The sequence below is a fragment of the Physeter macrocephalus genome, unplaced genomic scaffold (genome assembly GCF_002837175.3).
Source record: "Physeter macrocephalus isolate SW-GA unplaced genomic scaffold, ASM283717v5 random_267, whole genome shotgun sequence".
Taxonomy (NCBI): domain Eukaryota; kingdom Metazoa; phylum Chordata; class Mammalia; order Artiodactyla; family Physeteridae; genus Physeter; species Physeter macrocephalus.
This window is the reverse complement of record NW_021145554.1, coordinates 34,218-39,486: the sequence shown is the minus strand read 5'-3', so window position 1 is coordinate 39,486 and position 5,269 is coordinate 34,218.

The window sequence follows — 5,269 nt, the reverse complement described above, 5'->3', positions numbered from 1 at the left end:
AAACAATAGTCTTTTTTTTTTTTTTTTTGGTATGCGGGCCTCCCTCTGTTGCGGCCTCTCCCGTTGCGGAGCACAGGCTCCGGACGCGCAGGCCCAGCGGCCATGGCTCACGGGCCCAGCCGCTCCGCGGCATGTGGGATCCTCCCAGACCGGGGCGCGGACCCGGTTCCCCTGCATCGGCAGGCGGACGCGCAACCACTGCGCCACCAGGGAAGCCCAACAATAGTCTTTTAATTTGCCTACGGATGTGAAATTTGAGCAGGGCTTGTGGGGGGTGGGTCATCTCTCCATAGGGTGTCAGCTGGGGTGCTTAACTGGGGGCTGGAGGACCTACTTCCAAGATGGTATACTCACATGGCCAGCAAATTGGTGTCGGCTGTTGGTTGGGGAGCTCAGCCAAGCTGAGGGTCAGAGACCTCGGCCCCTCTCCACGTGGGCCTCTCTATGGGCTGCTTGGGCTTCCTCATAGCATGGTGGCTGGGTTTCAAGAGCTAGCATCCCAAAAGACAGGAAGTGGAAGCCACCAATTTCTTATGGTCTGGCTCCCACCAAAATGGCAGTGTCACAGAGCTTCTATTGGTCAAGAAGTCACAGAACCCAGATTCAAGGGGAGGGGACACAGACCCCCCCATCTCCCAATGGATGGGATATCAAAGAATTTACAGATATGTTTTAAAACTGCTTTAGGGTTGCTGTGAGGATTAAGTCAAATCATATAATCACAGTCTCAAAGGACCATCCCATGGATGACTTATTAAATAGAGGGAAAAGACCTTTATAGGGAGAAGCCTGGCAGACATGGCTTGGCCAAGTGGTCAAAGCTAGCCGCACAGTAATGGAACAAACTGACATCATTGCTGCTTCTTAAAGAAGCCAAGCAGGCTTCCCTGGTGGTGCAGTGGTTAAGAATCCGCCTGCCAATGCGGGGGACACGGGTTCGAGCCCTGGTCCTGGAAGATCCCACATCCAACTAAAAGATCCTTAGTTGCTCAGGAGCAACTAAGCCCATGTGCCACAACTACTGAAGCCCGCATGCCACAACTACTGAGCCTGCATGCCACAACTACTGAAGCCCACGTGCCTAGAGCCCGTGCTTCGCAACAAGAGAAGCCACTGCAGTGAGAAGCCCACGCACCTCAATGAAGAGTAGCCCCTGCTCGACACAACTAGAGAAAGCCCATGCGCAGCAGTGAAGACCCAATGCAGCCAAAAAAACAATAATTAATTAATTAATTAATTTTAAAAAAAAGAAAAGCCAAGCATACTCCTGCTTCAGAGTCTTTGCACTTGCTGCTCTTACTTCCTGGAACACTCTTTCCCCAGTTATCCACAGGGCTTGCTCATTGACTTTCTTTAGGTCTCTGCTAGCATCACCTCAGGAAGGCCTCCCTAGCCCTTATATAAAACAGCAGCTCCCACTACTACCTGTACCCTGTGACCCTGCCCTGCCTTTCCTTTTCTCAGCGAAGTTACATGTCTGTTTTAAAAAAATCGTTTCTTGTTTATTCTCCACACCCCCACCCCCCACTAGGATGTCAGCTTTTCAAAGGCATTTTTGTCTGTCTTTCTCACTGCTATACCCCCAGCATCTAGAATAGTGCCTGGAACAAAGTAGGGGCTCAGTAAAGATATGAGGAATGAATGAATGAATCGGGTGGTAGCAACTCAAATGTCACCTTGATGAGGTCTCCCTTGATTTCACTCAAAGTGAATGGCCTGGACCCGCTGTTTTCAGCTTGGTGCTTCTGTGTGTCTCTGGGGACTGAGCCGCATTCACCTGTGATTCCCCAGCCTAGCCCTCAGCATACCATAGACACTCAGGCAATGGTGCTGCGAGGTCTAATATCCACCTGTCCACACATCCAGCTTTGTAAAGCAGGTTTACACCTGGCATCTCGATCCATCCTCACCACAGCCTTCCGAGATGGGTGTGTCACCCCTGTTTATAGATGTGGCCTGGAGAGGAATGATGGCTGGCCCAAGGTCAGACAGCTGGTTGGGGGCAGAGCCACACCTAGAACCGGTCTCCTGCTTCCCAGGGAGCAAAGAGTGTGAAAATTACACTCTATGGGGGCACCTTGGGAAGATCGTAGAATCAGCTCCACCAGAAGCTGCAAACCCAGCACCTGCAGGGCCTGCCTTTGGGAGTTGGTACAGCAAGAGTCTCAGATTTGTCACAAGAAGCCAGAAATCCTAACTTGGCAACTGATTCAAATGAAGCCAAAACCCAGAACAGACTCTTCCGAGGGCTGGATGCTGACCTTTGGCCAACAGTTTGCAACCTTTGCTCTATTGGATTCTACTAGATTCTAGATGATCCTCCATTTTACAGCCGAGAAAACTGAGACCCAGAAAGGGGAGTAATTTGCCCAAGGTCACACAGCAAGAGCCAAGATTTGAAAATCTCTGGTCTGGAAAAGGCAAGATATGGGGACAGTAACACAGACCCCCTCCCCTGCGAGTCAGTCCCTGACATTCTCTGTAAGGTGGCTCAAGCCAACAAGGAAAAGGAAAACAGATGCCTAATTCCGGGGGCAAGTGGCCATGGGAAGAGCTGAGTTTCAGAAGCAAGTAGAACTGGGTTCAAACTCCAGCCGCAACCCTTACCAGCTGTGTGACCTTGGGCCAGGCCCTTCCCTTTCTGAGCCACGTCCTCTCGCTATGAGATGGAGACAGGATGCCCTGGGTAAGCGATGACTCACTCTCAGGCTCGGCTGGTCCAGGGGTGCAGGCCAGACTCCGCTGGCTCCATGGGTTTTGGATCCTGCAGGCTGGGACTGTGCTGTGAATACTTCTGGAGAACTCTGACGCGGTTGCCACGGCGCACGCGTGGCACCCATTCCTGTTTCATCAACCTCCCAGCTCTGCTGGCACAGAGACTGCACCAGAGCAGACTGTGGCTTCCAGAAAGGCCTCCGCAGGACAGGCTTGGTGACACCGGAGCCGACCTCCGGTCCCAGCACTCCCTCCCTGCTGAAGCCCATTCATAGCCTGGGCAGGTGCCTGATTCTACCAGTAATGCCTCAGTCACTGGCTAAAAGGCTATTCCAGTCCCTGTTGCTTCTTCCTTTTTTTTTTTTAAACAAGCTCTCTCTTCAAATTGTAAATGCCTGAGGGGGTTAATACATTAGCTTGGGACAAGTCATTTCACTGGCCCCTCCTGACACTCAGCTATAAGAGGGGGTGGGCAGGTGGCCTGGCTGGTTGGGCCCCTCACCCCCTCCACCTCCAGGAGTGCGGAGACCCAGCCCTCCCCTCCCAGGGCCCAGAGATCCAGCCAGCTCCTCCTACAGCAGAAATGTCATGGGGGAGTAATTTGGGCAGAAATGTCTCCTAGGAGGTCACTCCACCTCCCGTCACACTGCCGTACCTCTGTGTCCCTCCTTCCCTGACTCAGGGCCACTCTCTCCTCCTCGGCCCCAGCCCCTCTGAACTCTAGACACTGGACTCCATTGCTGCTCAGGCTTTCCCCGCCCCCTCCCATGCCAGGCCAGAAGCCTCCTGCCCACTCACACCAGCTGGTGGGCCTCAGGCCCCATCGGTCCTGCCTCCTGAATGTTTTTTTCATCCCGACCACTGACCTGAGCCTCATGGCATGTCACCAGCCACTGCAGTCTCCTCCGACTGGTCCCTGGCCTTTAGTCTTGCTCCCCTCTGCCCATGCTCCATAGCCAAAGAGAACTTTCTAGAACTGTCTGGCAAAGGGCCTCCAAACTTAAGTCTCTTCTTTCAAGGCTGTCAGCTACTCTCAGAAGGACAGCTCATCCCAGCATTCAAGGTCCCACTGACTTTACCTGCCTTATTTCCTGTATCTGATAACACGCGCCATGCATTTTTTAATTCCCCACATCCGGGAGAAAAAATTATTCATTGTTTCCCTGAAATTAAAATTGAACTGGGTGTTCTATATTTTACCTGGCAACCCTAATGTCAGTCCAAACACCCTGGATGACATCATGAGGTTTTTTTTAGCTGAATTTTTTTTTTTTTTTTCAGCTGCGCCATGCGGCACATGGGATCTTAGCTCCCGCACCAGGGATCGAACCTGCGCCCCCTGCATTGGAAGCACAGAGTCTTAACCACTGGACCTCCAGGGAAGTCCCCTTTTAGTTTAATTTTTTAGTATAGCTATATTTAAGTGCAATATCTTGGACATACTTGTACCAAAAAACTGATTCATTGTTTATCTGAAATTCAAATCTAATTGGGCATCCTGAATTTTTATTTGCTAAATCTGGCAACCTAGGTCCTACATAGGTAATAGGGACCAGGGGGACTGGCAAGGGTCGGACAGCCCCAACCTGGACCCTGAAAACTCTGCCCTGCAGTCAGCCTGAAAGCCTCCTTTCCAAACCTCTGCCCTGGTACCTGGAAGGGGTGGGAGCCCAGAGACTCCTTGGGAGGAATTACTCCACTGCTGCCCACTTCTCTCCTGTCTCTGGGCCTAGTTTCCTTCTCTATAAAATGAAACTCACGGTTTCTCTGCCCCGTTTCCCAACCTCTCCCAAGGATCAAACACCTGAGTAGAGTAGGGGATTCTCAGCTGACCGGATGCACCCAGAAGGCAAACAGGCTTGTGAGAGTTTCTGCTCTTTGGCTCACCAAAGGGCCTTGAGGAATAATTAAGACAAAGGTCCTTTTTTGCTTGTTTTTTCCCAAAGTGCCTCGTAAACCGGTTAAACTACCTCAATAACAATTGATTCAGACATGATCATCAACTAAAAGCATTGGATGAAAGTTTGCTGGGGATTAGGACATTCACAGGGTATCAAAGTAGAAGTTACCTTTACAATAGGGAGACCAGGCAGGCGCCAACGGGCAGGTGACCCATCACCTGCCCTTTGATCCAATCTGTCTCGAGACTAAAGGAGACTAAAGACATCTGGCCAAGTAAAGGCCATGCCTGACCTGGGATTAGAGCCTGGACCGCAAAAAATAATGGCTAGAAAGGACATTATGGGACAACTGGGACAAGTGGAATGTGGACTGGGGATTAGACAACCGTGTTGTTTCAATGTTAAATTCCCTGAATTTGATACTTGCACAGTGGTATGTAGGAGAATGGCCTTGTTCTTGGCAGATGCGTGGTGAAGTGTGTAGAGGTGAAGGGCTACATATCTGCAACTAACTCTCCATGATGCAGCCAAAGTAAACAGATAGATAGGGAGGAAGGGAGAAAGAGTTCAAAGGATAACAGCTGGTGAATCCGGTAGTTCATTGTACTATTTTTTTTTTTTTTTTTTTTTTTTTTTTTGCGGTACGCCGGCCT